At 37.9% G+C, this 25,963-nt stretch overlaps 1 long non-coding RNA gene across 1 annotated transcript; it reads right to left on the bottom strand.

The window, feature by feature from the left end:
* Positions 1-3,149: 3,149 nt before the first annotated feature.
* On the bottom strand, positions 3,150-25,963 carry LOC138701449 (uncharacterized). The gene is made up of 5 exons (XR_011332576.1): positions 22,771-25,963; positions 22,501-22,671; positions 20,797-21,007; positions 20,484-20,688; positions 3,150-4,258 (listed from the first exon to the last, which is right to left on the bottom strand). It is a non-coding gene; the product is annotated as an uncharacterized lncRNA (long non-coding RNA).

Here is a 25,963-nt window from a genome sequence, read left to right as displayed (position 1 = left end):
ATTCCTATATTCGCAATTATACATTATAATTAAACATAATGTCATGTATGACACCCGTCACATTCTATTTGTCTGTATTTTAATATTACAATTGAGTACTGAATTATTAGGTTCTTTCCAACAAGCAGTTTCGTACCGATCCACGTACGATACAGTACCAGTTCATGTACTGCCTTCTGCGCATGCGCTAGTTGGGGATCAGTTCAAGGATTGATACGTAACTGGTGGTATCACAGTCTAATACAGAGACCTGCATCAGAGCGAGCGCGGGATATCGTTATCAGTCCAGGAAGGCACTGACGGAATGAATAGCGATCATCTACGAATATTTCCGATAAATCACGAAGCAAAGAAACACACCGAGCGATCGGGTCTGAGGACGAACGCTCGGTGTTCATGAGTGCTCTTCCTGTAGCAGTAAGCAGTAGGTGAATTGTAGGCTTGTCTAATCAGTACGTTTCATCAAAACGAATGTTGAAGATGATTCAATAGTATCGACATCGATCTCAAGCAGAGGCTCGGACACCGTCTCTGTTGATGTTAAAAGATTACAAGACACGATGTCAAAAGTATATACCGAAAATAAAATTAAATCAGCAGAGTCAGAAAGCAGTTACTAGCTCTGCTTGGACTAAATTCGGAGAAGTAAGGGCTAAGAATACCTTAAAGTACATAGTATTGTCCACACCTGTGGAGTAACGGTCAGCGCGAAACCAGGTGGCCCGGGTTCGAATCCTGGTCGGGGCAAGTTACCTGGGTGACATTTTTCCGGGGGTTTCCCTCAACCAATACGAGCAAATGCTGGGTAACTTTCGGTGCTGGACCCCGGACTCATTTCACTCGCATAATCACCTTCATTCAGACGCTAAATAACCTAAGCGTCGTAAAATAACCTACTAAAATAAAAAATAAAAATATTCCCAAGTTAGTATGAGTAAAGTTCATATTACGTCCGAGATGAAACAAAATATATCGCTAGTAAATTATTATTTGCATTTCATACATCGATAGAAATTTTTAGTTATCACGTATTAAATGTAATTTGTTTTATATACGTTTTATAGTAATATAACCAAACATTTCATTTGCATTTACAGCAATTATCACGATTAATTGTTAAACGAAGTAGGAATGAAATATATTTATATAGAAAATCACTTCAGGCTATTTCAATCTAAACAAAGAAAAATGTGCAATTAATTAAATTTCCATTAAATATATAATTGTTGAGAACAATCGAATGATTTCTATAATGATTATTCCATTGTAGGATTAAATCATTCGAATGCATGAATGAATTGTTCAATAAAATTGCAGTATGTCGATTACTCATTCTATACGTAGGCCTATAGCCTGAGAGCAGCGCTCTTTTTTCTTATCGCCATGTAGGTCAGGTGTTTAATTTAATGAAGATCAGGGTCAGATTCTGGGGCTGTTACAAGAGTCAGTACGCAACACCCACACAGAACATTCGAAGCTTATCATTCTATTGTTGCGTCATATGATTCTGAACTCGAAGCTCTTATCATTATCATAAAATGGAACATATTCTGTTATGCAAGTACATATTTTGTATAACTTCGTACGGCTTGTTGTGGTGGTAAGCAAAGTCAATGAATAATCGAGTGATATTGTGAATATTTCTATTATTTGGAATGGTTTTGATAATCAAATAATTCGAATGAATTCATTCGATTTTTACCGATACTGTACTACGTAGTACTGTAGCATACTGATTCGCGTACAGTGGTTGAAGTGAGCGCTCGTTCTGACAGGGGAGCGATCCCCCGGGCGATCTCGAGCGAGCGGAGGCAAAACCCGAGCTCGAGCGATTACACACGAAGAGCATTCGGTAAAACCGATCTCAGATATCGTTAAGCATCGCTCTCTTGCAGGTCTCTGGTCTAATACATACAGTCACGAAACTTCAACACTTTTTCTGCCAACATTCGCGACACTAGCGCCCAAGCGGCAGGCAAGGCACTGGTCATAGTCTCGTTCAGCCAGCACGTGCTTTAAAGGGATGAGAGGTGTTATAATAACGTTTTAATGATGCATCGGAATAAAGGCAATGTGTGCAATGACGAAAATCGCAGTAACATGTTTAAATCTTCGAATTTGTCGTTCTTCAGATTCCCTAAAGACCAAGAGAAAATCATAACTCAGTCATAACCAATAATCCACGTTGTAGGTAGCCTCCGTATTGTGTTCTATAAAACATTTATTAATTATCAGTTACCTATTTGTATGTCAGGAGGAGAGTTTAAATAAAAACAAAGTAAATACCTGTTACAGTATATTATTTTTTTGCAGAAATCATATGTGTAAATGTGTAACCATTCCGATTTTGGACAATGTATCTACAGTTTTTATGCAAGTAATTCCATAATTTTTTATTGGTGTTTTTTCCTTTATATTTTTCAAAAGTTGAACGTTATATTGCATTCAAGTAGGGATCATGATGTTAATTTTTCAAGAATTCATGGAGTATTGTAATCCTTTTGCAAAATATTCACTTCTTGAATAAATCGAGACTGTGTCGATAGATTTCTGATGTGTTGGTGTAGATTCATGTGGCAGACGTATTCAGTTCTCAAGAAATATAAGAGCCTTTTTAAATTTAATATAAAAAGCAATATTTTCTGTAATAATTTGCATGACTGTTATTGGTGTTGATTTTACATTCCCAGTGATTATTTGAGCCGTTCAGAGCAGAAGTGGTGTAAGTCAAAATTAGGTAATGAGGTTTAAAGTAAATATTCTGTAAAATACAGCGCAAAGTAGCAATTGATATATCCTTCGTGCTATTCACTGACTACTAATAGTTTGTAAAACGCGCCAGGGCGAGTGCCTGCTGTTTCAACAGGTGGCAGCACTCACAAGGCACGGAGGAGTCAGGCATCGGATGGTCGGCAGGTGGCAGCAGGAGGGGGGCACGCGGAGAAGTGGCGGGCATCGTCTCGTCCACTTGGTTGAGAGGCGTGCTCGCAGCAAGGTGTGATTGTGAGACAAGAGCAAGAGGAAGCAGTGACTATACCCGTGGAGATTAGAGACAGCCAAGTATTGCGTGTGATAAAAACTAAACTACAGGTGTATCTTAAAGGTGTACTAACAAGTTTAAATAAATTCAATATTAACTGCTGCTTTGCGCTGTATTTTAAAGAATGTTTACTTTAGCCCTCATTACCCATTTTGACTTACACCACTTCTTCTCTGAAAATAAAATTAGGCCTACATTTTCTGAGTTAATTGAAGTGGCAATTTTTTCAACAAAATTGTGTGTTCATTTATTTGTTCTCACCTACGTCATATTAACAGTAAGGGCATGTAAATTACGTATTATATAGGTAGGATAAGTTAAAATTAAGCTTAAGTGTGAAAACTGGAAATGTAATGTAAAATGCGGTAAACTTGCCATAAACATTCAAACCATAATATCAGCACTATTTGTCACTCAAAATAATAAAGAAAATACCGGTTCTTAAGAAATGAAAAATAATGAACTTCATAAATCAATGTCTGTCATATTAAGGTTTAAATCTTCCCCTTTTTTATTTTCAAGTTTACCTCAGCGGCCGAGTTTACCCCAATTTGCGGTATGGAAAATAGTTAATTTCTCAGGAAATAGGGAGAGGAGTTCACCACGCGATGTACCCTACGAGATATGCCCTACAATTTTGAAGCTACTAATTTTTACTCTTCTCACAGGAAATAATAAAGTTCTAATGATTCATAAATATATTTAGGAATGAATTTAATTAACCATCCACGTACGAACAATTATATTATTTCAAACCATGATACGTGAACAGGGCCATAATTCAGTTGTAAGGAGCAGAAAGAATTACGTTTATTCCCAGCTTCTGAAACTTGTAGATTAACTGCGAGTGAAAATCTTCTAGGATTCCAAAGTAAAATTAATGAGAATCATATACACTTACTGTATAGCATAAACATATTGTTAGTACACCTTTAAGATACGCCTGTAGTTTATTTACTATCACACGCAATACTTGGCTGTCTCCAAATCTCCACGAGTATAGTCACTGCTTCCTCTTGCTCTTGTCTCACAATCACACCTTCCTGCGAGTACACCTCACAACCAAGTGGACGAGACGATGCCCGCCACTTCTCCGCGTGCCCCCCTCCTGCTGCCACCTGCCGTCCATCCGATGCCCGACTCCTTCGCGCCTTGTGCGTGCTGCGACCTGTTGGAAACAGCAGGCACTCGCCCTGGCGCGTTTTACATTCGGCCATCCTGCAAAATTAATGTCCCCATTAATTCTCAACTCTCCAGCAGATCAATCTAGTCCTGTCTGTTAGTCAAAGTCTCCTCGTCACCATTGTCTCCTGGTTCACCTCCAGGAACTGTGCTGTGATACCGCCTGAAAATTGCGGTATCCCCGCATGCCTTTGACAGCACTCACCTGATACCTGTCATTTCCGAGCACCTTGGAACCCTGTACGGACCACCATACTTGTTCAACAACTTGAGGTTGACTCACTTTTCGCCAGAAGACGTGTTCGCCTCTCGCCATTGCACCAGATCACCTACCTGATACTGATTTGCGACCTTCCGCCCTCGGTCATAGCGCGCTTTCATCGCCCTTTCCACCTTGGCCAGGTTCTCTGCCGCCTTGTCCCTACGCCTGAGGACCGCCTGCTGAATGTCCTCAAATGTTTCGCCATCTTCTGCCATATTGACTTCCTGTACTCCACCAGACAGGTCCGCCATGTCTCCACCTTGGTGAGAAAACATGAGCTGTGCAGGAGAAAAACCAGTACTGCTGTTGACACAGCGGTTCATGCCCCACACAATCTCACTCAGCTTCTCATCCCACCGTGATTCACACTCTGTGCTCGCCCTAATCGCATTGAGTATAGTGCGATTCTGTCTTTCCACCTGACCATTCGCCCTGGGTGTGGTAATAGCATTCAGCACATGCCGCACACCCCAGTCTCCGTGCACCGCCTCTTCGCCTCTCCTTGGGATCGTCCACTCTCCCGGTACCTGTCCATCGTACTCAGGAAGCCAGAGTAGAGTTCCTCTGGAGTCTTACACTTGTAAGCACGCGCGTTCCCCTGGAGCTCTAGTGGAAGTCCCCTGATGATACAGGAGATGGCATCCTCGCCCTTGATGCGGCACCTCTCGCACAGAGCAAGCTTGGCGTGGTAATATTTCGTCATGGTCTCATCTGGTAGCTTGCGCCTCGCTACCAGTCCCTCCAATGACTCGCAGAAGTCATGCTGCCGTGGAAAAGCGCGCCTCAATGCCTTCTTCCACTCGGACCACGAGAGGTCGTAATCATCCAGGCGATTATACCAAGCCTTCGCCCCACCTCGGAGTTTCGCCTGCATGAAGAACGCCCTCTCATAATCGCTCCAGTCGTGGATGCGGCCCAGCTGGTCGATCTTGTTGAGCCAACGATCGACGTTACACTCACAATCGTCTGGATCGAAAGCATCAACAAGTTCTTCCCCTACTCTCGCCGTAGGGCGCGATGACGCCATAGAGCTGCTGGCCGCACTTCCACACAAGGTGCTCTCTCTACAGCAGCGCCCACGTGCGCTACTGTTTGGCCTTCCGGGACTCCTCTTCTTCTTTGCTGGCGCCTCCAGCCTCAGGTTGGCGATCAGTCACATGACGCAAGGTAGCCTGCGCCCGTTCCTCTACCTCCTTGAGGATACGGGCCGCCTGCTCTTGCAGCATGCTCTGAATCGCCCTGGCAACATCCCCTTGGTTGAGGATGTGGGCCACCGCCAATCATACTGATTTAAAATATTACTGACTACACTGTTGCTTTTTTCTTTAGACATCATCCTGATTGTGCTGCATTTTCAAAATTGTCTCATAATAATCTCTTTCTATTATCTAATATGATCTGAAATATATTAACATTCTATGTATTTTAGTTTAATTCTACTACACAGTTTATTTCAGTGTTTAATTAATAGTTCCTAGTATTTTGTTGTTCAATTCGTAAATAACTGTTGTATACATGTAACTCTCACTTAATCAAATTGTTGAATTTTTTGTAAGTTCATGCATATGTATATACAGTTTTTGCTGGTTGAGTGGAAGAGAAGGCCTTACGGCCTTAACTCTGCCAGCTAAAATAAATCATTATTATTATTATAATTTGACCGGATCCGCTGCCGGCGCGTCGTCTTCCAGAGACGCGACGCTCCGGTCCACGTGGTCCCTGCACGTGCCAGATGACGAAAACGCCATGGAATCGGGGCTCGATTCTCGGTCCCCGACCTCCATTTCGTAATCCAGCACGCTATCCTCAAATTGGTTTAGATTACTCGCCATCTCTTACAGCACCTTAGAGATCTAACAAAAGAACGAGATTACCACGTGTTAGTAGCGCCTTTAGCTAACTCACCTAGTAGCTTTTCTTTGACTGACACGCAGATATATCCCACTTCTGAATTGTTAGTACACCTTTAAAATACGCCTGTAGTTTATTTACTATCACACGCAATACTTGGCTGTCTCCAAATCTCCACGAGTATAGTCACTGCTTCCTCTTGCTCTTGTCTCACAATCACACCTTCCTGCGAGTACACCTCACAACCAAGTGGACGAGACGATGCCCGCCACTTCTCCGCGTGCCCCCTCCTGCTGCCACCTGCCGTCCATCCGATGCCCGACTCCTTCGCGCCTTGTGCGTGCTGCCACCTGTTGGAAACAGCAGGCACTCGCCATGGCGCGTTTTACAATATAAAACAAATTACGCAAAACCCGTTTTCTAACGTGTTATCATATGTCGTGTGCACACTTTTAACTTGCCTGCCGCTAGAGGGCTACTGTCGCGCCAGCTGTCAAATGTTGGCATATTTTATACGTATGAGTTGCGTGACTGTAAGTATTAGACTGTGGTGGTGTTGGAACCAACGAGTTAGATACTATAGAGAGGCTGAAGACCTCTGATAAGCGCTCCCTGCGGAGGCCAACAGTACTATGGATCGTTCCCTAAAAAACATAGACCGCCAACCTCCGCAAGGAGTGCAAAGGTACACTGCAACGAGTTGGTACATGTATTATATTTTTCAGATAATTTAAACATTTCACTATAGGTTTTGTAAAAAGCTGATTTATAAATGAAAAGTAATAATTAAGACTTTAAAATTGCCAAAAATGCCTCATTCCCTCGGATTTAAATGAAATGTACCGTAAATCATAATATTCGTTGCTGGATAATTAAACCCTCTCAATACAGGTACCATTGCCGCAGAGAATTATAAGATAAGACGGACTGAGCATAAGCGAAATGTCTGTATTAATAAGTTTGCACCATCAAGATCTTAGTATTTATTGTGTTTATAGGGCCTAATCCAATTTTCTTTTAATTAATGCGTAGGGCTCTTTTTGTTAACAAAGAGGAAAGTTAGCACTTGCATCACACACAATTTGTCATTATTGTTCAAAATAATGCAAGAACAGTTTTATTCTGCAAAAGTCTCTGCCTAGTTGCGAGACACGCGTGAGATCAATGTTAGTTTCAAATTATATTAGACTACACGATGTCTCCATCACGCGACAATATTTGTTTCAAATTATATTAGACTACATGATGTCTCGGTCACGCGAAAAGAAGTGTACCTAGCTGTGGCTCCTGTTGTTTCTGATAACAATGTTAATCGTAAGTATCTTATCGTTTCAATCAATGTGGTGAGTTACGATCATGAGTAACTTTCTATTAGTGTCATTCTTTAATTATTATGTTGCATGCTAAGAGGTTATTTGTAGTTTTAATAATTGCAGTTTTCAAAAGTTCTGTGCTAATTCCAATTTCAAATTAATTTTTCTCAATAACTTAATTACTGGATATATTTTTTTTTAATTTTCGCCACTACCTTTCCTATATTTTACTCCTATTAGTTACATACGTCGTCTCTCTTGAAATCACCTGGTGAGCATTGAATTACATAATTTCATATTAGATTAGATAAGCTGTAAGGTAATTAAATTTGTGACGAAGTCAAAAAATTATTTATTTTTCTTCTGCCGATTAAATTCATCCGTCTTTAGGTGCTTTGCTTTGGTTGCATCGAGTATAGCTTGTCATTTAATATCTGGGCTATATTTAGTGAAACTAATAAAACATAGGCCTACAGCTGTTATAAAACGTGAAGTTTTGTGTGTATTTTACTTTTTACTTATTAACATAGTCTTAATATGTAACTCAATTCACAATAATACTAACTTCATCACAGTCATTTGCTACAACATCCGAGCCACGCCCCTTTGTTTTGGCTAACCGAAACATGGCGGACCAATGTTCAATTGTCTTCAACTTTCTGAGGTCTTTGTCCTCTCTATAGTATCTAACTCGTTGGTTGGAACACTAACGAGTGTCGATTGTCGTGCATCTGCTGTTTGGCGGGTTTCTACGATTTTTCCTAAGATTTTTTCTTACGTGATCCTGAACACAATATTCTGGGATACAGATTTCTAGGAAGATGGAAAGTATTTTGTTTAAACAGCATATACGCTAATATCATAATAAATTAATATCACTGTTTTTATTTTGTTATTATTATACAATATAAGCTAATTCGCAACCTTTTGGTAAGAAAGAAATTCTATCTACAATAAACATTTAATGAAATGATAATGGAATATGAATTAAACAATATAGCGTAATTAGCATGGTAAGACTAATTTCATGATGGAGAGTATTTTATTTAGAAATTACATACGCCAAATATTAGGCCTATATTTACAATAATTCATTATAACAGTGGCGGTCGGTTCATTGAAGCGAGGGAAGCTGAGCTTCCCTCCTCTTCCCTCCTCACCATGCACGATTATGTGCACAATAGTATAATAATTGTAATCTATTAAAAACTGCAAACGATTCTGTTGTTGAACGATTATGCTCTTGCGCTCGCTCAGTCGAGCCCGATCCGCCGTACATGAAGTGTGCTGCTTGTGCCTTTATTCCAGCGTAGCCGGCGCATACCCTGCCCGCCCGCCTGCCTGCCGTCTGGCCGCGCTTGCGCATTTGAGTGCAGTTGTAGCGCTACTGTTGTCACGCCAGGAGAAGGCGGCTGAAGTACTTAGACGGGGCGGAGGGGAAACAGTCGCGCATGCGCACCGCGCTGTTCACTGCAATATTCCTGTTTCACAAACATCTACTGCACGTATATTTGAGAGTGTCTGCGGGTCTGTGAAATAATAGTGGTGTTTGGTTGTGTTTTATTTGTTTCAACAAGAATAGTTTCAATATATTGCAAGTCTTTAATAATAGGTTTTTTTTTCTGGTGTTAATATAGTTGATTATAATACAGTTAGTGGAGTTTTTATTATTGTATAGTGGTAGTTTAGGCTTACATAGCGGTTTATTAATTGCAAATAATTTTAAATATGTCGACAAAGACGAAACAAGGACTGACAATCCATAGCGGAGAAAGAAATATTATTGCAAATGTGATAAAATTCTGTGATGAAGAAAAAGAACAACAATGTCTTAGCATTCCTGTTACGAAATCTGCAGAAAGGGCAAAAAAGTATTGTAATGTATCTATAAGAACGATACAGCGTATAAGGAAAGAAATGAAAGACTGCAAAGAAGAAGAAAGTGTTTTGTCGACACCTGGAAAAAAACGGAAACGTCCAGACTATCGGAACGCAAATGTAGATGACTTTGACCGGAGAGTGATAAAAGACATAATTGACGATTTTTATCTGAACAAGAAAGTAGTATCAAGCTGCAAGAAACTTTTGCCTGTGTTAAAAGACAGAATTGATTTCAAATGCAAGGCGACAACATTACGACGAATACTAAAGGAAATGGGTTTCAGATGGAAGAAGTGTGCATCGAGACGAAAATTTTTAATTGAAAGGGAAAACATTGTAAATTGGAGGTGTAGATACCTACTACAGACAATTAGAAAGCTTAGGGAAGAGGGTAAACCAATCTTGTACCTGGACGAGACATGGGTAGACACCAATTTAACGTTTCGCAAGTGCTGGCAGCATAAAGACGTTACGGGAGTTTTGACTACCGTTAATGCGTCTAACAGACTCATTGTTGTCCATCTGGGTGGGATTAATGGCTTTGTTGAAGGATGCGAATTAGTATACAAGGCGGGGACAGCAACAGGCGACTATCATGGACAGATGAACTCTAACAATTTCGAAAAGTGGGTGATTGAAAAAGTTATTCCCAATCTGTCTACTCCATCTGTAATCGTCATGGACAATGCGCCCTATCATGGAAAACAATTAGATAAGGTATCAACCAAATCAGCGGTAAAAAAAGAAATGTTGGACTACCTGCGAAGGCATGGAGTGCCATGTGAAGAAAATATGAGGAAGTTCACTCTTTTTTCGTTAATTGAACAAATTCGTCCTAAGCAAAATGTGTACCAAATAGATACGATATTTGCAAATCATGGTCACACTGTCGTCAGGTTACCACCGTATATATGTGACCTAAGCGCTATTAATTAGCTTGGAGTAGTGTTAAGAACTATGTAAGGTCACATAACACAACGGGTGATATGTCACTGAAAAGACTGCAAGAACTTGTGCAAGAAGGACTCAAATATGTAACTAAAGAAGACTGGACTGGATACTGTAAACATGTGAGTGATATTGAAAACTACTACTGGGAGAAAGACGCAATAATGGAGGACGTTATAGACGAGTTCATCATTAATGCTGGCGACGCGGACACCAGTGACGATGACAGCAGTGATGAGAGTGATGATGACAGCCATAACGACAGCAACACCGAAGATGAAGATGAAGAATCTTTTATGTCTGACTTCGTTCCCCTGTAGCCAGGTAAGTGGACTGACGTTTTCAGGTCAGAGTGTAGCGTGAAGTTCCCCCGTCCCGCCTATCCACTCCACCCGCCAACTCGTAGCGCGAAGACAGTACTTTGCAGTGAAGCTACGTCAGGTTGAGATTCCGTATGATTCCGAGAGAAAGTTAAATATTATGTATTTTTATGCGTTTCTTCGTAATTGGTGTGGGTTATTGAGATGTGCAGTATGTTATTATGAATTGTAGATTGAATTACAAAGTATATATTCCACCGATATTAATGTTATTTTGTTTTAAGTCCAAATAGCCTTCCATAATGAATTATTCGCCTAGCACCTCAACTCCAAGCGATATGCGTGAAGCTATTCCTAACACGGGTTCCGTTCTCCACAAACATCCTTCGGAAACCTCCGGCGGTAGTCGCGATGTGGCTGATGAGCGAGTGTCTCTGTTTTTTCAGCTAGTTCAAGTGCATGTTGCATTATTGATAGCTTAAGAAAAGTGTCGTTCGGATCACATAATTTTGAAGATAAAAGACTAATAATTATAAATGGTAAGCCTATGCCGAAAATTGATGATATGAAGACAAAGACGAAATCATGTTTCAAACATTTTAGAGCAAATGTTTATTATGACAAATTTAAATGGCTCACTGCATGTGCAGATTCGAAGAAATTGTATTGCTGGCCATGTTTAATATTTAATACAGACAAAAACGTTTGGAACTCCCAGGGATTTTCGGACATAAGCAATTTCCATAGATCTGCACATCGCCATGAGATAACCCAAAGTCATTTTATTTCTATGATGAAACTTAAAACATTTGGGTTAACAAGAATTGATTTACAGATAGACGATCAATTGAGAGCTGACGTTTTAAAACACAATGCCTTAGTGAAGCATAACAGAGAAATTCTTGCACGCCTAATTACTGTAACATGCTTCTTAGGAAATAACGAATTGTCATTCAGGGCTCACGATGAATCAAAAGAATCGTGTAATAGAGGGAATTATGTTGATTGTTTGAATCTATTAAGTGAATATGATGAAAAATTGGCGCATCATGTGAAAACCTCTACTTTTACAGGGCTGTCCAAACACACGCAAAATGATTTGATAAATGCGATTGCGGAAGTTTTAATTGAACACATTAAATCAGAAGTTAAAAGTTCTCATTTCATAGCAATTATTCTGGACGAATCTACAGATATTGCATTCAAGTCACAACTAAGTACAGTTGTGTGCTATGCGACAGAAAGTGGTAACATCCAAGAAAGATTTTTAGGATTTACAGACGTCAGTGCAGACAGAACAGCAGAAGGGCTTGCTAAGATAATTTTCAAATGCATTGATGAATATGATATCGGCAGTAAACTAATAGGGCAAACATACGATGGAGCGGCAGTTTTTGCAGGACATGTTAGGGGGCTACAAGCAAAAGTAAAAGAAAAATATCCAGAAGCAAAGTTCGTGCACTGTTATGCCCATAGATTAAATCTTGTATTGTCGCAGGCATTGTGTGCAATCAAGGTTTGCAAAATATTCTTTCAAACGATCTCAGGATTTTCATCCTTCTTTTCTAAGTCAAGTAGAAGGACCAATGCCTTGGATGAAGAAGTAAAAAAAAAAGACTCCCAAAGGTAGCCCCAACCAGATGGAATTACAATTCTCGACTAGTTCATACCATATATGACAACAAGGAGGCCCTTAAAAATTTCTTCACTCACATTCGAGAAAATCCTCATAATTGGGATCAAGAAACATTCAATGCCGCCCGCGGATTTCTGTCAGAACTAAATGATTTCAACTTTAATTTCATGCTATTAGTATTTGCACAATTATTTCCATTGACAGACACATTATTCAACATTCTGCAGAAGAAATCCTTAGATATTGCTTACTGCTCATTAAAGGTGCAGAAAATAAAGGAATTAGTGAGAAATCAGAGATATAAATTCAACGCACTTTGGGAACAAATTGAATCGAATGAAGAGCTACTCAAAAAAAGAGCCCGCTCGTCTGCAACTGAAAATGATCGCGACGTTTATAGACGCCTCTACTATGAAATTTTGATAACATTTCTGAACAAATGGAAAGTCGTTTTCTGGACCTAGAAGCATTATCTTTTTTTGAGCTCTTGGATGTAAGCAAACGGATCACTCGTCGCGAAATGTTTCCTGAAAGAGCTTTCACTAGTTTGAAAGATGCCTATCCCAGGCATTTTGAGTTTTCTCGCTTAAGAAGTGAACTGACTGCAATATTTAATATAGACGATTATGCAACCAAATCTGTCAGTGATCTCTTGAAATTTTTGAAGCAATTCCAATTAGACAGTGATACATTCCCGGAAGTTTATAAACTGTGCACACTTATTTCAACGCTTCCTGCAACTAGTGCTTCTGTAGAGAGATCATTTTCGGCAATGAAAAGGATCAAAACATACTGCAAGAATACTCAGGGGCAGGAACGACTGTCGGCACTTGGACTGATGTCGATTGAAAAGGAGCTTCTGGTGTCCTTGAAACAGACTTCAAACTTCATTGACAATGTAATAGACATTTTTGCCAGGAAAGGAAGGAGAATGGACCTTATATACAAATAAGCAATAGAGGTGACATTTTTGTTTCGCTAGCATGAAAATAATGTTGTAAATTGTTCTATTAATGAATTTCTGCTCATAATTATAAAGTAAAAACGCATTTTGTTATTTACTCGTATTTTGACAGTATTCGAAAGATGTGAAGCAATTTACTCATCACTTGTCCGATAAAATTGTCTCATTTTGATACCTGTGATGTTGTTCTTCTCAATACTGTAAACTATTGAATTAAGGCGCTACCCCAACATTTGTTTAAAACAGTGGTTTCCAAACTTTTTGAAGCCGCGATCCACTTTTGGGCGAGATTTCAATTTGCGATCCTCGTACCCTCACTACAGTACCAGTTCTTGACTCCATTTCAAAAATAGAAATCCCTGTAAAATTTGAACAAATGTAAGCAATATTTTCTTGCGTATTTTCCGAAAAAAAAAAAAAAAAAAACTCAAAACAATCACGATAGCCACGGATGGATACTAACTCCGTTGCGTTCAACTTGCTGAAATTCTAAAAAAAATATGTAGGATAAATATGATAGGATGTTGAAACTATAGCCTTTTTCGCAGAGCTTGACTAGTTTTGCATGAAAATAATATCTCGAGCTTACAAAAGAAGCTCTTATATTTTTTATAACATTTGCAACACCTCATAATTCATGACAATTAAGTTTCTCGTCTATGATTGCCATCAAAACAAAGGCGAGAAACCTCAAATTTGAAAATGATATCACTGTGTGTGTATCCAATACATAGTCCAGATTTGACAGGCTAAGTTCTGAAAAACAGGCACAGTTAAATTAATTATTTTTACTTTATTATTAGTGAGGCTTTTTTAATTTTTATATTCAAAGTTGTTTAGGTTTATAAATGCAAAATAATTGTATGTTAATAAGGCGTTCTTTTTATTTTGTAAATCATCTCGCGAGTCCCATCACTCTTTACACGACCCCCACTTTGGGAACCACTGGCTTAAAGTAAGTGTGGAGGCCACCTTCTGTTTCTTAAAACAATGCTTTTTTAGAGCTTCCCTAGGTTCCACAGTCACCGACCGCCACTGCATTATACATACAATGAATAGGCCTACCAGTATTTTATTTTATTACAATTGTATCATACAATTAGATCATTTGCATTCATTTACTATAAAAGACAAAAAAGACAACAATAATGCAATAGAAATACAATAATAGTAATTATTACTTATGTGCTCATTTGTGTTTATTTCAGATATGTGTGAATTCCTTATTTTTGAGAATTTCGAAAATATGGGAGCAGGAGCAGGGTCGAGCAGTTCCGAGATAGCAATGCATTGGGACGTCAATGGGACGAAGCTGTTGATCGACCTGTATAAGAAATACAGGCAGTGTGTAGGAACATACAAGATTCGAAGCGCTAAGCAGATGTGGAAAGTAATTTCTAAGGAGCTGAGTGAAGTACTGCAGAGAAACGTGACAGAAAATAACTGTGAAAACAGATGGCGTGTTTTGGACAGGGACTACAAAAAGTATGTCGATGCAAAAATCAAACGGGTAGTGGAAAGAGATTTTTTGAGTTTGCGGATGAGATGGATGAGCTTTATGGCAAAAAAAAGAAATATCCACCCAGAAATACTGTTAAGTTCCGAGACAGTAGTCCAAACTCCATCTGGATCTGATGCAGTAGTGGAAGTTACATCTGGAGAAAATGAAACAGAAAGGGCTGTGGAAGAGAATGTGGGTGAGAGCAGGAAGGTGGAAAGAAATGTTAAAAGAGATAGTGTAAAAAGGAAGATTAGTGTTTTGGAGCAAATTAGACAGGATAGATCGGAATACCAGAGGAAAAGATTAGAACAAGAGGACAGGGAAATTGAATTACTAGAAAAGAAAGTAAACTTTTGGAACAGCAAATTTTGAGAAGCAGCAGTTCTCACGATGACAAAATCTAATCCTCCTTCTCACAATAGCTACTTTTAAAATTTATTTTCACATTCACTATAGTTTCTGTTTCCATTTCTGTGGATGTATCTTGTACATTGAAGTCGGAACTTTGTAGTATTTCTGGATGGATGTTTACTGCATGAAACTTGAGTGTAATATTTACACACTACAGCACATGAAAAATGTATGAAAATCATTAGTATGTGACCAACCGGTTACCCTAAATAGGCCTACTACCTCTATGCAGTAAAAAAAAAATCATGATTTTAATCACTCCTTATTACATAAATCACTGATTAAAATTCAAACATTCAACATCAAATTCAAATTTCTGTTTTCTTTTCAATTTGTTTTGTCATTTTCAATTACGTCATTGTGATATGTTATGTTTTATTTAACGACGCTCGCAACTGCAGAGGTTATATCAGCGTCGCCGGATGTGCCGGAATTTTGTCCCGCAGGAGTTCTTTTACATGCCAGTAAATCTACTGACATGAGCCTGTCACATTTAAGCACATTTAAATGCCATCGACCTGGCCCAGGATCGAACCCGTAACCTCGGGTATAGAAGGCAGTGCTATACCAACTCGCAAACCAGGTCGACACGTCATTGTGTGTATTAAGTTGTTTTACTTATTAAAGTGTAGCAAGAACGTTGCTGTTAACTTAAAATGAGTACTTCAAGCCGAAAACTTGATCTAGTTAGGAGAAAATTGAAGTTCTGTTTAGTTTGCCCAAATGAAGTGGAAATGTATGAAAGCTAAATGCAGATTATATGGTTTAGAAATGCAGGGATTAGTTGCTACAATGAAGTTACATATTAAAAAATGTAACGGCATAAAAGATATACAAAGAAAAAAATTGGGATAGACCTACTCCAGTATCTGACAATGAAGATCAAAATTTAGAGACAGGTGCAGTCAGTGGCGATTTCTCTTAAGGAGCACAGGAGCAGTGCACCACCTCTTCAAATAACACATGTTTTCAAATGTATATCAATGAGCTGCTGTAGACTATGTGAGCGACATAATTCTTTATTATAATACTATGTAAAAATAACACTGCACGTGTACTGGTCTTGTTGACGCCTGGGACTTACGTTTACCGCTCGACACTTGCGGCACACTGTTCCATTCGAGCATGCGCAGTAGTAGTGTTTCACTGGCAGGCTTTGGAGCATGGTAGGGAGGCAGTACAGTGTGCGTAGGAGGGGTTAGGAGCACTTTCAGATGTGTTCTCAAGCTCGTTCCATCATAAATGTTACAATGAATAGTGTGCAAAATCTTTTAAATGTGTAATTTTCTATAAGACCTTTACACGAAAAGATCAAAATAAAGAAGATGGGTAGACCTACACATGAATTAAAATTATAAGTGACGAAAAACAGTAATAGAGAAGTGACAAGAAAATTCAACATTTGGACGTACGAGAAATGCAATATGCGGCTGCGATATAAAAGATGCTGTATTTTGTTTTCCTTGCCTGTTGTTCGACGGCGAACATTTATTGACAAAAAAAGTACTTTTATGAATTATATTTATTTTTCTGTTTGAATTTAGGACTGTGCGTAGTAACTAAATAATTTTTATTATCGTTCTGCAGATATGATTGATTTGAAGCACATGAATGAAAGAATTAAAAGCACGATTCTTCAGCTGCACACATCAACAATAATGTTAAATTAGCAGTGTTGGGTCAAACAAACATACAGACACAATTGGATTCAATTGGACTGTTGCACTTCACAATGATAAAGTTATCAAGAACAGATTTGTGCGTGCGGTTTTGTGGAGCTTTTGAATTGGCTTTAAGAGGTCACGAAGACGGAAACTCATCTTTAAACGCTAGTACTTTTCTTGGCCTCATCAATTTCAGTTCTGAATTAGAAGCTCTCTTAAGGAACATTTGGAAAGAGGAACAGTGTTTAAGATCACATCAAACACTATACAGAACGAAGTACTTCAAGCCATTTTGATGTATGCCATGACAAGATTTCAAAGAAATAAAGAAAGCTGCTGACTTTTTAGCAGTTAAGGCTGATGAGACGACACACGTATCGAATGCTTGTGAACGTGTGAACTGTGTTATAAAACGCAATATAGCGAAAACAATATTATTTACGGTGTGCTGCAATAGAAATTGAACACTTTACTTTGCTATTACTGGACCTACATAGGAAACTAATTAACTGCAATTTCTTGACTAACAAAATTATGTAAATCTATACCTACGTAACATATGTTAATAGCTATGTAGTAGTTAGTACCTATAATAATAATAATAATAATAATAATAATAATAATAATAATAATAATAATAATAATATGATAATCATTATCATAATAAATATTTGTGTACCGCCAGGATTATTTATCACCACATGCCACTGGGTGCAGTAGTTGCACCTTCAGTACCAAAACAAAAGAGATTATTAGTTACGGATCACCTATCCACTGAGAGACCATCTCTGAAAATCAATCAAAGTCAGCTTAGTATCTTTGTCGTCTGAACAAATGAAAAACAGAAAGAGGACTTAGACAACTTGCAAAATTCTGTTATGCTACAAATAGTTCCTTCTGTTGCATTCAACTATAAGATAGAAAAACCAGTTCAGAAATATGTTATAATGTATCATACTAAAATTCAAATTATTGTTGAAACACAGCATGTAGATTGATTCTTCATTATTCATCCTAGACACTTCATAAACAGTGAAGCATACCCCAGTATGAGAATAATTTCTATTGCTTTATGAAAACAAAAATTTAATTTAAAAATATTTTTATGAAATAAATGTGATTAAAATTTAAAAAATCATTGTTTTTATTGTTTGAATTAAAATCTTTTTTTTTTTACACCAGTATACTCAGTGTTCAGAACAGCTCCTTGAAATACTTTTAAATTTTACGTCTTATTTCAGTGATTTTCTTATATTTTTCATGGGCTGTGATGTGGAAAGATTATACTTAATTTTCATGTTTATTATTATTGCTATTTTTGTGACTATTTGCAAGGAAGAAATCCCGCAATAAGATTATGTACAATACCTGTTAATAGGATATTAGGCCTATACAATAATAAAAAGACATTACTAATGTACTCGCAATATTGCCTGTAATGTGTTTTTCATTCCTGCCACCTTCTATGAATGAGCTATGTTGATAAGCTTGCTGATATCTTTTTCCCTTATTCCATCATTTGTGAAATTATTTCCTAAAAAAAAAAAAAAAAAATCTTCCTATAGGTTATTTCCTATATTGTACCTAATTTGTTTGGCTTCATCCTCCTCGTCTTCCTCTGCTCCTTGCAATGGAGGATGCAATGGATTGTACAATTCTACTCTATTTTCATCTAGGCCTAGAACAAACTCGTCATTTAATGCTATATTGTGCAAAACACAAGCAGCCCTTATAATATTTGCAATTATGAAAATGCTTCTCAATTTCATATGATATAGCTGTCTGAATTTTTGCTTTAAAAGCCCAAAACCATGTTCCACAACATAGCGATTTTTTTATAATTTTAAATTGTAGTTGTTCTGCTGTGGGGTAAGATTGCCTCTTTCTTTGAATGGAGTCAGCAGGTTCCTTTTCAGGGGGTAACCACCAGGGGCGGCTCGTCCATAAGAGCTGCAGCACTCCCTGCTTTGGCAGGAAAATAAAAATAATATTTATTTTAATTTGTAGAAGAATTGTTACAGCTTTTATTGGTAAATTGACTTATATTTCATCTGGCCGGGAATATGTACTATTATCTTATGCATAATCTTTTTGTGCGTCGACTGTATTGGAATTGACACTGCATTCAAAGTCGTCCTGAGATCTGCAGGGTGGTCAGCTCATAGAGAGATGTGTCTTGCATGGTCAGGGGGTAGAGAGGTGAAGGGAAGCAGAGGGAAACTGCCACTGTTTAAAACTCATATCTCGCTGCAGTGGCTTGCAGAGCCGGCCACAAGGGACCTTTCCTCTCCTCCCACACCGCTATTGTAATGCTGCGTCAAATGGATTCTCTATTCCATTGAAACTTAATGACAAAATTTTTATTTTCTTTTCACATACGTATTGTTTTAGAATCTTATCGAGTTAATATAACGAAAGTAATATTCTCTTTTGCCTTATTATTACGTATATATATATCCAGCCTCCAGCAGAACATAATATTTGCCTTAACTCTAAATGATTGCACGAGTAGAATCCTTTTGATAGAGCATGTAAAATACGAAAGAGACTTCTTTTCCAGTTTTAGAAAATTGTTGACGATCAGTATATCTGAGCGTTGCTTTGGTGTGACGTCTTTAATACCGTAACTTAACCAGTGCAAATTTGCAAGCATGAGTGTGTGTGAATTACAGAATATTAATTTTATTTTTCTCAACTTTCCCTTGTGGAGAATATTGATGTAATGAAGTGAAATTAAAGGGTAGTCCGTTACCCGACTTAAATCTTACTTAAGCTTCATCCAGCCGAAATAGTGCATAATTATATGTAAAGAAGTATAACAATGAAATTTACGCTAAACATTTGTGGTTACGTGGATGTGAACAAAAAAAAATCTATATTTTGTTTTCCTTGCCTCCTCTTCGGTGGTGATGCTGCATGGACTAGGAGTGGTGTGACACATTTAGGACATTTCCCCCTAAAAAGCAAAATGCACGAATCTTCGCAGTCTCACCTGAAAAATGTTGTTTCATTGGCTATGTTACGCAACTCATACTGCTGTGCAATTAAGTGAAACGAATAGAACAAACATTCTCAAACATAATCAAGAAGTGAGAAAAAATCGTGAAATTATTTAAAAAAAAATATTGATTGTATCAAATTTTGTGGTCAATATGAACTTCCCCTTATGGGACATGATGAAAAAACGATTCGAAGAACCCTGATGTGTTTCGTGGGTTGCTACAGTTCGTGAGTAATCTAAACGAACCTCTCAAAAATCATTTGGAACATGCCACTGTTTAAAGGTTATTCTAAGACAATTCAGAATGAACTGGTAGATTGTAAGTTGAGTGTCTGCCGATCTGAAATTCAGACTGAAATCGATGGTATTAGTTTTTCTTAGAGATTAGCAAATGATCCCACAGACATCTCCCAACTAAGTCAGGAAGTTTTGGTTTTTCGATATGTAGTGCATTTATTTTTGTCCTATACTTATTAGTAATGGTATCAAGAAGTGGAATTTGTATGTACCGAAATCTACTGCAGCTCTCCCAATCCACAAGTTCACGAGCCGCCACTGGTAAACACTATCACCAAGTAAATCGTAACGGCCACACTTTTCCTCTAAATGATTCTCCAGAGGTGAAGTCCTAAAAACTCTACTATCATGGACAGAGCCAGGATATCCAATAAATATATCTATAAACTTTCTTGTATGATCCACCACAGCTTGCATCTGGAAAATAAAATGAAAAAAGGAAAGCTCGTTAAGATCAGCGTTCATGTTCACCTCCTTTGTCTGTAGAAGCACAATAAACCAATTTTAAAAATCTCAATAACGCACCTGCACCGAATACAATGCCTTTCTATTAATATAAGAATCCAGATCATTCTTTGGTTTGTAAATTTGGTCATTTCCTAGTACCCGGTACTCGTTACATAGGTCGTTTTTATGTTTAACATATTTAGTATAACTTGTTGCTTGTGGGCCATCCCAAACCCCGACCTCCACCACTAAGAGCGCCAGTCCTTTTATACCCGTCAGTCAAGGCCTTCTGACAAATAAAAGCAAATGACAATAGATATCTCAGTCGTGACAACCTCATAAAATATCCTATCAATTGAAAAATCGATCTTGCTACGTACAACATAATTATATTATATTATTATCCATTTCAGCAAGTACTGACGACCACTGCACAATACGACAATTTGGTCCAGGGAGCATTCTCTTTTGGCACAAGGGTGATTTATGTAACATGTTTCTAATTTAGTCTTTTAAATACCCGTAAATTATTTAATAAATCACTGAAAAATAAATGTGAATATAGGAAATGGAGTGAGTACGAAATTATTATTATTTTTTGGCGCATCATTTTTACGTAAATAACGACAAATAAAAAGGGATTATTAGCAAGTATGTACACTGCAATTGTCAAATGCGCATCACCATGCTTTCCAAAAGGTACTTTTCAGTGCCCGACACCCCGACTTATATTTCATGATGTGTTCTTTCTTGCTTTAGGGGGCTCCGGCCCCTAAAACCCCTCTTGGGGACTTGGCCCCCAAACCTTCATGCAATTAATTTATAGTAATTAACCGGTCCATCATATTTGAGTTTGAAGGTAGGAGTTACATTTTATAATGTGTTCTTTCTTGTTTTAGGGGGCTCCGCCCCCTGAAAACTTCTGTTGGGGACTTAGTCCCCAAACCTTCATACAATTAATTTTAGTAGCCTAATAAACCGGTCCATCACCTTTGGATTGAATGTACAAGTTATATTTTATGATGTGTTCTTTCTTGCTTTAGGGGGCTCCGCCCCCAAACCTTCATGCAATTAATTTATAATAGTTAACCGGTCCATCACATTTGAGTTGAATAAATCACTGAAAAACAAATGTGAATATATAGGATGTAGAGTGTGTACGAATTTATTATTATTTTTGGCGCATCATTTTTACGCAATTAACGACAAATAAAAACTAACATGCCACATAACATTATTTTAAGAAATACAGTAAACAAGCATGAATAATATTCACCATTCTTAATGACCGTGGGATAGAAAAAAAAGTATGGAATAAAAATTACAAACATATCTGCGTGTAATAAACAATAAGCAAATCATCTTCGATTAATAATTTCAAAACAACGTGAATATAGCGTGGATTGTGTAGGAAAATAATTTCTTATATGTTGCTCCCAATGTGCATCATTGTTAACTAATGAAAACAAATGAAATTTAACATGGCATATAAACACATTTGAAGAAAGATAGGAGATATTAAGTAATATTCATCGTTCTTAATTATCTTCGGATGGAAAATAACAATGAAATATGTATAAAATAGAAATTACATACAGGTGAGCATATAAAAAACAGTAAGTAGAATCATTTATTTGATTAATAAGCTTAAATTACTCCAAGTTTAGTGTAAGAGTGGTCTATGTAACGAGTACCGGGTACTAGGAAAATACCGTCAATTTTGACATGACAGCCATCTATGACGTTGGGAAATCCATTCATTCTGAAATATTCGGCACTTACGGACTTCTCATTTTCTGTGGGCCACTTGGTTATCTGTGGTGCCAAATTACTAAGAAATATAGCCACTCTGCTAATAATTCTGTGTAATGAACTGATAGCGATGTCAAATATATCAGCAACGTCATGAAAGCCTGATGTCTGGTGGCCAATAAACCACAAGAAAATGAGAACCTGCAACAAATAGAAAAAAAAAAAGTGATTCGACAATCCCTTAAAATTGTTCCCTATCAATTTGCGTAAATTATGCATAAGCTTAATATGACTGATAACCTGGTGGAATGCCGAAATTTTTCCGTATTGTCCATAGTGCCTTTTATGTTGTTCACTTTGTTGAAATTGGTCCGCTATATCTTGAACAACTCCGCGACTAATGCGGAAATGCTCGAAAAATTCTTTGTCGTTGTAGTGGGGGACTGTTTCTTCTGAAAAGTAAGTATTTTATTATTATTTGTTAATATTGTATGTAATGTGGTATATTTCGGATCGTTAAATAAATTTACACACATATTAAATTAGTTAATTACCTAGATAATTTTCATTTCTTTTACTTTTTGTAAAAAATTGCAACTCCTCTTCGTCTTCGCTGGATAAAGATTGTAAAAATTCGTCGTCACTTTACATAATATAACCTATAAGTGACCTATATAACCTAACAAAATATCTTCGCACGACAGAAACAAGCAGACGCCAGGAGCCAGTGGTTTAGTTTCTGCGCATGTCATGGATATGTACTACTCATACATGGTTCAACACAGGGACTACTTCCGACAATTCACGTTCCGTGTAAACAGTTAGTTGGAAAGCCTGACTGCAGTACATGGACGAATACATGGATTAGTTTCGACTGTGTTGGAAAGCATTTTTCGTACTGCGCATGCTCAAAGCGACCATGTACCAGTACAGGAATTGTGTTGGAAAGAACCTATTGTATTTATCTACTACCTAAGAGACGAAGTAACACAATCGTACATACACTAATTTCATAGGAGTGGTATGGTAAATTTTCTGTCTACAATTAAGGAAGGTAGATGTGCTAAATTGAAATCACAATATAAATTCTTTTTATTGAACCTCAAAATAGCTTCCATTCTAAACTTAAAATGTTGATGTGAACAGATTATGTTAACATGTAAAATTCTCTTCACATTAAAATAACACAGTTTTGTAATTATTTCTGCAACATATTATGCAACAAGATGTAAACAGAACTTATGGACACATTACACTAGATAAAACTTAGCAATGATACGCAATAAAGTTATAGTATAGTATTTCACTGAGCTACATACACTGAAATAGAAAACCCGAACATACATTACGGCCTGGCCTAGATCGAAAAGGCATTCACTGTGCCGTATTTCGCTTTGTTGTGAAAAGTTGTGTAAACTGTAAAATGTTTGTTATCTGTTGTAATAAATGTAAATGGCTACAATGCAATACTTTGAATAATAATATGGGAGAAGGAGACGTTTGTGGTACTATAAATATTGTAAGAAAAAGAGGTCAGAGTTATCCTTCTTCCAAAAGATCCAGGAAGGTGAGTTTATAAAATATAATATATACTTTATGAAAATAATATATAAACCTTATGTATTTCATATTTCAATAGTGGAAAGAAGGTGTTAATTCTTTCAAAAGAATACGATATCGAAAGTACAATACATTTTATAGTCTGCTGGGAAAAGGGTCTGTGATGAGGCGATAGTAGCGATCCTGGTGGTTAGCAACTATCTATGGATGCATATTTCAACTGTCTATGAGCGTATTCCGAATCTCAGTGCTGAGCAATCTGATGGCATCACGGTGTTCCGAATTTCACCGATGGAGTCACTGATGCTCCACCGGTGTCGTACCAGTGCCATCCAGCGTATTCCGAATCTCACCGGATCGGTGGAAAACAATGATGTCACGCTGCAGCGAAATAGGAACAAAACTGCTGGAAGGATCGATGGCTGTCATGGCGACTGTATAAGTTGTTGTCTATGCTACGCTAGCAAAATTTTGCGAAATTTCCGTACTGCTATCTCGTTCAAAGAAAAGAGAGCATAAACAATTTATTTCTTGAACCGGTAGTAACAACTGGTCCGTTGACATGTTCGCTCATAAGCCATTATCATACTGGTTTTTTACGCCGTGCTCATTACAAACAATACAGCAGAACTAAAGCAGAACACACCGTCATGACACAACAGTGCACGATGTCATTCGTCTGCTAATTCCCGCCCTACACACAGTGGCGGCTCGCATTAAGGGGCACATGGGCACGTGCCCCCCCTCCATTCCTTTCCCCCCCCCCACAAAAGATAAAGCAATTTTTGTTTAAAATTATCTGCTCAAAACGTAATGACTTAAGAGGTATAAACATACTGTGAAATGTGAATGATTTCCGCTCTCGGGCACCGTAGTTCTAGTGCCCATCCTTTGCACATGCGCACAGATAACTCGAGTTTCAAGTGCGTGAAGAGCGGTGTGATGTGATGGATGCGGGGCGTGAAGATGAGAGGGGAAGCGTTGGCTAGGGCACAGAAATTCGCGTGATCAATCTTTGCACATGCGCAAAAGGTTTTAACAACGTGCAGAACGCTATGCGGACGAGAAGGAAGCTACCGCTACATATAGAAGTATGAATGATGGTAACACTGCCATGGCCCGAAGACCCAATTGGGTTGTCATCTTAGCTATTCTGTAGCTATACTTATTTTTTTGAAAGATGGGACATGACATTTAAGCGGCAGAGCTTGGAACTACAGTGCCATGTTGCCAATATAGACTACCACGCTGCCAGCTGATGGAAGCTAGCAATTGTCGTTTAAGATGGCTAACGTTAAAACACTGATTGACGCGAAGGTAAGAAAACAATACAAAAATCGACAGAGAATCAAATGCCAATGCTAACATTGTGTGCACAATAAATGTCGTCAAGAGAGCTACTCGCCACATGGGAACAATAAGTTTGGCAACTCAACCGTTGTTACCATAGCAACAGGCTACCACGCTATGTGACATTCAGTTGTTTTTCCGATCGCAACGCTCCTGTCATGTCCCATCTTTCAAAAAAACAAAAATAGATCTAGCTTTTTTAGATTAGTTACTATAATTGCTATACTTCATATGAGGCAATTCTTAACTATGTTTTCTGATTAATTTAGCTACTAAAATTAAATTGTTTAAATAATAATTTCGAGGGAAAAATTGTTCCGGGGCCGGGTATCGAACCCGGTACCTTTGGTTAAACGTACCAACGCTCTCCCACTGAGCTACCCGGGAACTCTACCCGACACCGATCCAATTTTTCCCTCTATATCCACAGACCTCAAAGTGGGCTGACAACCGTCAAGCAACCAACATTTGAGTGCACACTAACTCTGTGTGACTTTAAATTGTGGTTTTCTGTTACGTACAGTGACGTGTATTATGCAAATTAAGCTTTCAGGAATAACTCCCTGTAAAGTTAATTTGAATA

The sequence above is a fragment of the Periplaneta americana genome, chromosome 6 (genome assembly GCF_040183065.1).
Source record: "Periplaneta americana isolate PAMFEO1 chromosome 6, P.americana_PAMFEO1_priV1, whole genome shotgun sequence".
NCBI lineage: Eukaryota > Metazoa > Arthropoda > Insecta > Blattodea > Blattidae > Periplaneta > Periplaneta americana.
Note: the sequence above shows the minus strand (reverse complement) of the source record. Positions and strands in the feature narration are given on the sequence as shown.